Source organism: Mercenaria mercenaria, chromosome 9, assembly GCF_021730395.1.
Source record: "Mercenaria mercenaria strain notata chromosome 9, MADL_Memer_1, whole genome shotgun sequence".
Taxonomy (NCBI): domain Eukaryota; kingdom Metazoa; phylum Mollusca; class Bivalvia; order Venerida; family Veneridae; genus Mercenaria; species Mercenaria mercenaria.
The window spans coordinates 40330584-40342656 of NC_069369.1; the positions used below are offsets into that span (position 1 = coordinate 40330584).

General features: G+C 33.9%; 1 protein-coding gene across 2 annotated transcripts in view; it reads right to left on the minus strand.

Annotated features, from left to right (window-relative positions):
- The window catches only part of LOC123546912 (DE-cadherin-like), a 230305-nt gene extending 218540 nt beyond the window's left edge, over nt 1-11765 (minus strand). Inside the window, exon 1 of one of the 2 annotated variants that reach the window (XM_053551287.1) lies at nt 11682-11765. The gene's annotated coding sequence lies outside the window, so the exon portion shown is untranslated. The remainder of the gene's footprint in view (nt 1-11681) is intronic. The other variant, XM_045333559.2, reaches the window with a different exon arrangement.
- Between the last annotated feature and the right edge of the window lie 308 nt (nt 11766-12073).

Sequence of the window (12073 nt, forward strand, 5' to 3'; positions counted from 1 at the left end):
TCTTCGGGACCTGGGAAATATGCTCGTATCAAACGAAATTCGTATTAACGAATGTATGACTCCCGGATAATTTGCCCGAGCAAGTTGGGCAGTATCACCGATATCACCGGTGAATAGCTTCCGATAAATAAAAATACAGTAGTGAATACATACCGTTCATTAGTAGTTGTAACTGATCTAGTGAATGTATTCAGTTTAACAATGAAATAAGTCAACAAAATTCATACCTAAACACGTAAAAATGTATGAAAAATAAATTTTAATGTATAAATGTATTGAATCATCAAGTGTTTATAGCACATATAGATCTAGCACAATTATAGATACACGTCAATGCATTTTTGAAACAGGTACTTTATGGTATTTCAAACTTTTACTTGAAAAAAACTGGTAATTTTTGGTTGTATTTTATTATTATTTAGTTCCTGAATGCCAAATTCCTCTAGTTCTGAACAATATTTGAATAATTTTTCATTTGAGCCTTTATCCTCCAGAAACTTTCTAATGCTATGTTTTCTGTTCTCCGGCAAATGTACCTTAACCTTTTCCTTTTTCCTTTTACCTTTTATGATCAAATAACAGTTATCAAATCTTTAGCCGTAACATTGTCATTGAAGATCGAATTTCAATTTTTAGCCAGCTTTAACACCAAGCTAGCTCGATCATTGAAACTCAACTTCATAACATATCCAATTTTGATTCCAAACTACCCAGATGATCGTAATTCAAATCTTCAAAATGTCTAATTTCAAAATAGCATTTAATTTGGATGATCGAACTTCATATCTTCCAAAAGCCGAATTTCAAATTCGATCTAATATGTAAATATAGTTTTTGCGAGAAAGCTAGAAGATAGCCAGAAGAAAATTCAATGCTAGAGACAAATATTATATAACCATATTTTGACATATTACGAGCTGAAAACCATTAAAGCAAGAACATCTTAAGCTCATATATCTGATTCAGACATTAGTAACTTTAAAGGCCGACTAATGGTGCAAAAACAGATTATAACTTTATAAGGGTAAGGTGGGACTGTTCTTCTGGTCTGCTGCACATAACAACGTAAATACACTGTCGACGTTCAATGTGTATAATATCAGCAGCATCTAAGCTAAAGGCGTCGCTGCATTTAGAAGCAAAAGGCGCTGAGTATAATTTATTGATTCGAAGTCAGCAGACACGAATACTTTTTCCCAAATAAAGTTAATCTACCACATCTTTAAGTTACCGAAAAGGAAATCACAATCAAGGCTGAGATTATGTCCTAGACATATACATTAACGCAGTGGGCGGATCTAAGCATGGCACACGGCATGCATATAGCTGCACGCGTCCGGTTATTGGCATAGGTTAGTTACAGGATCTTATACAGTGCAGTTTGGTAACAAAACTCCTATCCAATAATATGGAAGGGCATTTAAGTAAAATGACTTATTCTTGCATGTAAATTACATTGATACAATGGTGAATTAATATTCTAATATTCTTTGTCCCAATTTCTAATTTCTGTGTCCATTTTCTAATTTCTTTGTATGAAAAAGATAATCAATAGTGTAAAACATAACATTTTGTCACAAAAATTCCTGCATACTAAATGGATTTTACATATTTTGTTACGTTTAAATTGTTAATGCTGAAGTTTTAATTTTTCTACGCTGTTTTTTTTCCCTAGGTCCTAATTTGCTCAAATAAACTTTACAAGTGTTTCATCAAGTCTCATTGTCCGCATTTTTTTTTTCATTCAAAAAGTATCTTTCGTTTGTATAATCAATTTCAGACATATATAACATCATTTAGAAGTTATAATAGGAAACTTGTCTCGTACGCATTTAGAAGTTACAATCTAACAAGAAGTATCTTTAAAAATGATGGTCGGTGAATTGTAAGAAGGAAAGAAGTTTATGAATTTTTCATCTTACATTCATCTTTCATCTAACATTTTTCAAATTGCAAAACTAAACACCGCACTTTAACAATTTAAATGGTTCTCTTTTAATTTTTCGCAAAGGTTTCGTAGGGTTGCAATTTTGTTTCGTTTATCCTTGGACGAATAATTACAGCAGTAGTTTGATGAAGATTCATGAAGCGGTTCATGAGAAGAGGTCATTAAACGTGTTTATATTTTTTTAGCTAAATTGGTCCCTATTCCCATATGTAACAAAATAGCAGGAGACCTTACGATATTGTTACACATCGAGTTTGATAAAAATCCATTACATTTTAGTGGCTAATGCGAAGAAAGGCATATCTACTTTTAGCTATAGTGGTCCCTAATAGGGCCCAAGTTCCTATATAAATAAATTTGGACGAGGGCCTTATAATGATGCTCCAGACCAAGTATGACAAAGATTCACCAAGCTGTTCATTCGACGCTGTATAAAGGCACTTATAGTTTTAGCTCTAGCAGCCCCTAAAAGGGGTCAAATGTCCCAGCTGAACAAAGTTGGCTGCGGGCCTAATAAAGATGCTACAAATCAAGTTTGATTAGAATATATGAGAAAAAATCAATTAAAGGATTTTTTATTTATTATTTTTATTTATTTCTAAAATAGGCCAACTGATCCCGCTTTAACAAATGAATATTCGCTATTCATGAATCTTTGGACAATGACGTCACACCTATAAAAAAGTGAAGGTCAAGCAAAACATACAATTGTAATTATTTCAATATTTCTGTTTCATAAGCAAAGTTTGACCGTAGTCATATCACATAGATGAACTGTATGAGGTAAACTGTATGCAACGTACCTTCATTTCAGAGTAATGAGATTCAGTCATTATATAGCATATATATAATAAAACAGATTTCAACTGAGTTCAATATTTGTATACCATACTAAAGAAAAATATTCATATATAATAAATCAGTTAAATAATTTATAACAAATATATAAAAGAAAACAAGTACTCATTTTAATATGCAATCTGAATAAGTCACAAAAGCAAGCAACCTTTTCATATACAGACGACAATTGTAAGAAGGAAACTCTTTTAAAAAGCACTTATCTACATAAAAGACACTTCTCACACCCTTATTCATGTGATACGCAGACCGTATTCAGCTCTTTCTTTAATTTGATATATGTTGGTATTTGAACAGGTTTTTGTCATATCTATTAAACTTACTTATCATTTTGAGATATATCAATATTCTTGCTAAATATACTGAGTCAAAGTTAGCTTTAAAACTGTGAACAGCGTCGTTTAGGATAAACGCTTTGTCTACATTTCACTCAGCGTAGCACAATCAACAGAGTGAATGAAATTGACACTCTCGTCCAATCAGGCAGAGTGTTGCATAAATCTTCCATGTTGATAAATTATCTATAATGCGTTATCAAGTAGTTTGATTTGCAAACTGAAGTCACGCGGCATAGGTAACGAAAACGAATTTAGACGGCGTCGCCGAAAAAATAGAATTTAGAAGGGTACCAGTGATATTGGTATCCAGCTACATAGAAATTATAACAAAGAAGGAACCAGAAATACCGGTTCCCTTTTAAGACAGAGGGCGCTTCAATCTAGACTACTTTACGACGCAATGGTTTTTCCAGGGAATCCCAGTGTTATAAATAGCAACTCGACTCTCTGGAGGAGGACAACTTCGTTCATTTCGTAGCCAATTATGTATATTTATAAACCTATCTGTCGAAATTCTTACTTGATTATATAAACTATGATACTGTACAATTGAATTGGCTTTAGTTGCCGGTTAGCCAAATTCATTCGGCGCTTAGAGGCTCGACCCATTTTATATACTTGTCAGGCCTGGATCCAGAAATTTTTGACTGGGGGGAGAGGGGTACCAGTGTAGAACGAAGACGTCACCGCCGAGGCGCATAGCAAGCGCTGAGAGCGGGTAGGTATTGGAGGGGTGCCTTTGGTCATGTTAGTTGAACTTGAATTGAATGTCTGCTGGAGTATATTCTATCTGCAGACTAAAGTTCAATGTCTGCAAGTGTGTACTTGTTCAACTGAACTAAAACTCAATGTTTACTTTAGTGTGTATTGTATAAGCAGAACTAAAGTTTACTGTTTACAATCTGCTAGTGTGTATTGTACCAAGATACTAAAGTTTACTGTCTTTAATTGAACTAAAGTTGAATGTCTACAGGAGTATATTTTATCTTCAAAACTAAAGGTCAGTGTCTGCTAGCGCTTATTTTATCATTTGAACTAAAGTTCAATGTCTGCTCGTATGTTTTATCCTTAGAACTGAAGATCAATGTGAACAAGTGTGTGTAGCATCAGCAGAACTAAAGTTCAATGTCTGCTCGTATGTTTTTATCCTTAGAACTGAAGATCAGTGTGAACAAGTGTGTGCAGCATCAGCAGAACTAAGTTAAATATCTGCTAGTGTGTATTAGATCATCAGAACTAAAATTCAATATCTGTTAGGGTCTATTTTATGAGCAGAACTACATGTATCGTCTGATGTCTGTTAGTGTGTATATTATCAACTCAGCTAAAATCAATGCTTGTTTGAATATTTTGTTTTTTTCTGGACAGAACCGAAGTTTATTATATACTAGCGTGTTTTATCAGATGCAGAGAGTAGAAAAAAAAATAAAATTTCAAATAAATGCAGACATAACAGACGTTTAAAATCTTTCAATTCTCTTAATTTATATTTTATCAAATACAGACAATTTAATTTCAAGTTCAATCCGAATTAATGTTCTTCCATTAGAAAACTTGTTGTATGATACAAATCTTTCACACAGTTTATGTGTGCTTTATACAAAGTCTACTTTAGTGACTTTCCAAACACTAAATAGTTTGAAAGTACGGTGTCATTTTCGGACCAGCTTAAATTTCGCTTCTTACACGCGATAATTATCGCTTCTCTCTAGGTCAAGAGATACAAGTAGTTGCGAAATTGAACAATCCTTGCGAAAGTTTTAGAACGATAAATATTGTGTAAATTTCGCATGAAGAGTACTTCACGGTAAGTTGAGAGACTAACGTAATTTAAGCACATGTGAAATTTAAGTAATAGGGACCCTCCTCTTGAAAGTGGTCAAAAGTCACAAGTAAAAATCAAAACTGTAGCTTTCACACCAAAAACAAAGTAAAACTTTCTCGTGTTTTTAGTCCTAGGACAAAATTTCCGAGCAGGTAGGACAATTAACCCAGGTAGGATAATTTTTCCGATGCTGATCTAAGGTGCGTATCAACTAAAATGATCGAAGTGAAGACGACCAGAAAGAGATTGTAGAAAAGTAACATGTCCAACGCGATAATTATCGCTAGTCCTTAGATTTCGTTAGTATCTTTTCTGTTTATTAAACAATACTACATACGAAATTTAACAATCCTCGCGAGGTTTCTAGCTTGATAATTATCGCGTTATAAACCTCGCGAGGAATGTTAAATTTCGCAACTACAGTCAAACTTGTGCTAGCGACCACCCGTGAATAGCGACCACCTGTCGACAACGACCGGTCTCTGGTCCCCCCGTAGAAAAATACTCATAAAAATGCCGTGAATAGCGACCACCTGTCGACCGCGACCAGCGACCCGCCTGATTCATTCCCAGGGGTCATATTTGCCCCCAAATAACGACCAAGCTGGACCGTTCCGGCATAAAATACTTAAACTCCGCCGAATTTTCACAACTTTCACCTTATAGCAAACATAATAATTACTGCTTGATTGAAAATTTGCAAGTTTGCACCGGCCGAATTAATTAGTTTCAAGTTTCAACTTTATTGGCATAATCAGCAAAACAATTTGCCTTTGGCCTATTACATAAATACACATGAAGTATGGCAAAGACATACAATACAAATATATAATAGCATTACAAATAAATATGAATTTACATTTCATGAAACAGTTAGATTTTCAAGGGTATTTTTACGAATTTCAAAAGCTTCTTTAACAAATTTTGATAATGCCCATACCTTCTTCTGACTTTTACAAGACATTAATAGCATTAAACTTATTTAATGAAGGCCATGGTAGGGAACCAAGATATCTTTTACGGATGTCTGAATATTTTGTACAACATAAAAGGAAATGATATTCAGTTTCTATTGCATTTTGATTACACATTTTACATAAACGATTTTCTCTGTCTAATCCATTATATCTACCTAGTTCTATTTCTAAATTGTGTGCAGACAGTCTTAAACATGTAAGTTGTTTTCTATAAGTATCACTGGCAATCTTATCTAGGTATAACTCATAGCTAAACGTTGTTTTGAATTCTCTATAATAATACAACTTTGATACATTATTTAACGATGCATTCCAGTCTTGAATAAACTGATCACGTACAGTTCTTTTTAGAATAGGAAAGTAATTTACACTTGTGTCAAAATTATACAATAAATTTGAAAACCCTAGATGGTCAATTATAGAATGTAGTCGCTTTGACCAACATGTACCATTAACATTATTACACTGATCTTCATATACGTCATATATCGGTGTGTTAACAGAGTTTTTAATCTTCAACCAAAATTTAATTGCTCTCTCTTTAGCAATAACAGAGAGTGGGAATCTACCTAATTCCCCATATACTGCGATATTAGGAGTTTGCCTACGTACCCCTAACACATATTTCAAAAATCGTATATGTAACTTATCTACTTCCTTATAATTATAAACTCTTTAATTGAACTAAAATTGAATGTCTACAGGAGTATATTTTATCTTCAAAACTAAAGGTCAGTGTCTGCTAGCGTTTATTTTATCATTTGAACTAAAGTTCAATGTCTGCTCGTATGTTTTTATCCTAAGAACTGAAGATCAATGTGAACAAGTGTGTGTAGCATCAGCAGAACTAAAGTTCAATGTCTGCTCGTCTGTTTTTATCCTAAGAACTGAAGATCAATGTGAACAAGTGTGTGTAGCATCAGCAGAACTAAAGTTCAATGTCTGCTCGTCTGTTTTTATCCTTAGCACTGAAGATCAGTGTGAACAAGTGTGTGTAGCATCAGCAGAACTAAAGTTCAATGTCTGCTCGTCTGTTTTTATCCTTAGCACTGAAGATCAGTGTGAACAAGTGTGTGTAGCATCAGCAGAACTAAAGTTCAATGTCTGCTCGTCTGTTTTTATCCTTAGCACTGAAGATCAGTGTGAACAAGTGTGTGTAGCATCAGCAGAACTAAAGTTCAATGTCTGCTCGTATGTTTTTATCCTTAGCACTGAAGATCAGTGTGAACAAGTGTGTGCAGCATCAGCAGAACTAAAGTTCAATGTCTGCTCGTATGTTTTTATCCTTAGCACTGAAGATCAATGTGAACAAGTGTGTGTAGCATCAGCAGAACTAAAGTTCAATGTCTGCTCGTATGTTTTTATCCTTAGAACTGAAGATCAGTGTGAACAAGTGTGTGCAGCATCAGCAGAACTAAAGTTCAATGTCTGCTCGTCTGTTTTTATCCTTAGCACTGAAGATCAGTGTGAACAAGTGTGTGTAGCATCAGCAGAACTAAACTTCAATGTCTGCTCGTCTGTTTTTATCCTTAGAACTGAAGATCAGTGTGAACAAGTGTGTGTAGCATCAGCAGAACTAAAGTTCAATGTCTGCTCGTATGTTTTTATCCTTAGCACTGAAGATCAGTGTGAACAAGTGTGTGTAGCATCAGCAGAACTAAAGTTCAATGTCTGCTCGTCTGTTTTTATCCTTAGAACTGAAGATCAGTGTGAACAAGTGTGTGTAGCATCAGCAGAACTAAAGTTCAATGTCTGCTCGTCTGTTTTTATCCTTAGAACTGAAGATCAGTGTGAACAAGTGTGTGTAGCATCAGCAGAACTAAAGTTCAATGTCTGCTCGTATGTTTTTATCCTTAGCACTGACGATCAGTGTGAACAAGTGTGTGTAGCATCAGCAGAACTAAGGTAAATGTCTGCTAGTGTGTATTAGATCATCAGAACTAAAATTCAATATCTGTTAGGGTCTATTTTATGAGCAGAACTACATGTATCGTCTGATGTCTGTTAGTGTGTATATTATCAACTCAGCTAAAATCAATGCTTGTTTGAATATTTTGTTTTTTTCTGGACAGAACCGAAGTTTATTATATACTAGCGTGTTTTATCAGATGCAGAGAGTAGAAAAAAAAAAAATTTCAATGAAATGCAGACATAACAGACGTTTAAAATCTTTCAATTCTCTTAATTTATATTTTATCAAATACAGACAATTTAATTTCAAGTTCAATCCGAATTAATGTTCTTCCATTAGAAAACTTGTTGTATGATACAAATCTTTCACACAGTTTATGTGTGCGTTATACAAAGTCTACTTTAGTGACTTTCCAAACACTAAATAGTTTGAAAGTACGGTGTCATTTTCGGACCAGCTTAAATTTCGCTTCTTACACGCGATAATTATCGCTTCTCTCTAGGTCAAGAGATACAAGTAGTTGCGAAATTGAACAATCCTTGCGAAAGTTTTAGAACGATAAATATTGTGTAAATTTCGCATGAAGAGTACTTCACGGTAAGTTGAGAGACTAACGTAATTTAAGCACATGTGAAATTTAAGTAATAGGGACCCTCCTCTTGAAAGTGGTCAAAAGTCACAAGTAAAAATCAAAACTGTAGCTTTCACACCAAAAACAAAGTAAAACTTTCTCGTGTTTTTAGTCCTAGGACAAAATTTCCGAGCTGGTAGGACAATTAACCCAGGTAGGATAATTTTTCCGATGCTGATCTAAGGTGCGTATCAACTAAAATGATCGAAGTGAAGACGACCAGAAAGAGATTGTAGAAAAGTAACATGTCCAACGCGATAATTATCGCTAGTCCTTAGATTTCGTTAGTATCTTTTCTGTTTATTAAACAATACTACATACGAAATTTAACAATCCTCGCGAGGTTTCTAGCTTGATAATTATCGCGTTATAAACCTCGCGAGGAATGTTAAATTTCGCAACTACAGTCAAACTTGTGCTAGCGACCACCCGTGAATAGCGACCCCTGTCGACAACGACCGGTCTCTGGTCCCCCCGTATAAAAATGCTCATAAAAATGCCGTGAATAGCGACCACCTGTCGACCGCGACCAGCGACCCGCCTGATTCATTCCCAGGGGTCATATTTGCCCCCAAATAACGACCAAGCTGGACCGTTCCGGCATAAAATACTTAAACTCCGCCGAAATTTCACAACTTTCACCTTATAGCAAACATAATAATTACTGCTTGATTGAAAATTTGCAAGTTTGCACCGGCCGAATTAATTAGTTTCAAGTTTCAACTTTATTGGCATAATCAGCAAAACAATTTGCCTTTGGCCTATTACATAAATACACATGAAGTATGGCAAAGACATACAATACAAATATATAATAGCATTACAAATAAATATGAATTTACATTTCATGAAACAGTTAGATTTTCAAGGGTATTTTTACGAATTTCAAAAGCTTCTTTAACAAATTTTGATAATGCCCATACCTTCTTCTGACTTTTACAAGACATTAATAGCATTAAACTTATTTAATGAAGGCCATGGTAGGGAACCAAGATATCTTTTACGGATGTCTGAATATTTTGTACAACATAAAAGGAAATGATATTCAGTTTCTATTGCATTTTGATTACACATTTTACATAAACGATTTTCTCTGTCTAATCCATTATATCTACCTAGTTCTATTTCTAAATTGTGTGCAGACAGTCTTAAACATGTAAGTTGTTTTCTATAAGTATCACTGGCAATCTTATCTAGGTATAACTCATAGCTAAACGTTGTTTTGAATTCTCTATAATAATACAACTTTGATACATTATTTAACGATGCATTCCAGTCTTGAATAAACTGATCACGTACAGTTCTTTTTAGAATAGGAAAGTAATTTACACTTGTGTCAAAATTATACAATAAATTTGAAAACCCTAGATGGTCAATTATAGAATGTAGTCGCTTTGACCAACATGTACCATTAACATTATTACACTGATCTTCATATACGTCATATATCGGTGTGTTAACAGAGTTTTTAATCTTCAACCAAAATTTAATTGCTCTCTCTTTAGCAATAACAGAGAGTGGGAATCTACCTAATTCCCCATATACTGCGATATTAGGAGTTTGCCTACGTACCCCTAACACATATTTCAAAAATCGTATATGTAACTTATCTACTTCCTTATAATTATAAACTCCCCATATTTCCGAACCATGTAACAAAATAGGTACAACCATTGAATCAAGCAATTGTAATTTGGTCTTAATATCAAGTTTTACTCTGTCAAACACATATATAAGATTATGGTAAGCCCTAAGGGCCTGATCTGATAATGTTTTGACGGCATCTAGAAGGTTTCCCGTATATGTAAATTTCACACCAAGATAAATGAAATTGTCAACAATCTCAACATTTTCTCCATTTATAAAAAATTCATTTACATGATCACTTTTTCTTTTTTCAAATAAACATATCTTCGTTTTCTTTACATTAATTTTTAATCCTCATTTTGAAGAGTATTGCTGAATTTTATCCATTTGAGACTGAAGACTATTTGGATCAGTTGTAAAAAGCACAATGTCGTCAGCAAATAAAATCATATACATAGATAATAACTCTAAATCTTTATCAGTCATTGTTTCTAAATCAATACTTGCCATAATATCGTTTATAAACAATAGAAAAAGGAGAGGAGATAATGGTTCTCCTTGCTTTAAGCCCATTGTGACATCAAAAAAGTCTGACATTGACATATTAGATGATATTTTCACACAACATTTTACATTACTGTATATACTCTTAATCATATTAATCATTTTACAGCTTACGCCCGATTTCAATAACTTTATCCACAATGCATCTCTTAGAACAGTATCAAATGCTCTCTGATAATCAATAAAACCGCACCAAAGTCGTGCCTTTTTTGATAAAACTTTTTGAATAATAGAATGTAACAAAAAAATAGCGTCAGAAAGCAAGAAGCTGTGACAATACTTTTTATCAACATGATAATGGCTAACTGAGAAGTGACCCTTCCCCCCGAATAAAGACCACCTGTGAACAAAGACCACTTTTGCTTGTTCCCAAGAGTGGTCTTTGTTCACAGGTTTGACTGTATATATGTTGTTTTACTAACGAAATTTAAGGTGGCCCGAAAAGGACACCGTATGTAAGTGCAGAAATTGCCTTTTCTTATTAAGTTTACATTGAAATATATAAATCTAGAAAAATGTTGAAACATTTATATAATAACAAATGAGTATACATATTTAAGACTTAGAAATAAGTAAGTGTCACAAACTTTCGTGTGAGAATTTCAATAATTTTCCCCAATTTGTCAACTGTTTCTGGCGGCATGTGATTCTGCCTTTGCGACCAGTGCAGATCAAGACCAGTTTGCTCTAACGTGCAGGCTGATTATGGTCTGCATTGTTCGCTAATTAGTCAGTAAATTTTCAGTGAACACCCGTTTGAATAATAAGTGGTACTGCCCACACTGAATGACAGACCAGTCCACTTCAGAAATTTAGCAGGGTAAAGTTAACTGTTGTGTATTCATTAAAAGTTTTTGAAAATTATTCACTTATCCCGACGCCGTTAAATAAATAAAATTATATGATCCTAGTTGATTGATGTTTTCCTTTTGATTTTTTTCTGTCAAAAATAATAAATATTTTTAAAACTTCACCAAATATTACAAATATTTTGTTTTCTATATGTTACAAGATTTAAAATAAATTAAAATATAAACTTACCTGTTTTGTTCAATCCTTCACATGAATGTTGATAGACACGACACCTGTTTCTTCACGATGCGTTTTACTTACTAAGATACCCTGTTACTAGTTGGCCAACCATGCATGATGGGTTATAAAATGATTAACTCTCATATAAAATGTAGATAATCATATAATTATATACGCGACTTCTCAAGCTTATCCATGACTGGTATTTTATTATTAACATATTGTTACGGCCCAGCTATGTTTCAACTCGATTAATGTGCGTAACTGTGGTAACGTGTCAACGGCTGCTGGACTCGTTCAGTTGATCTGTTATCAAGACGGACTAATATTCGATCACAATAATTACAGAATACTATATTCTAGTATCTGTAATGATCCTGCGAGCTCGTAGAGGTGATCTT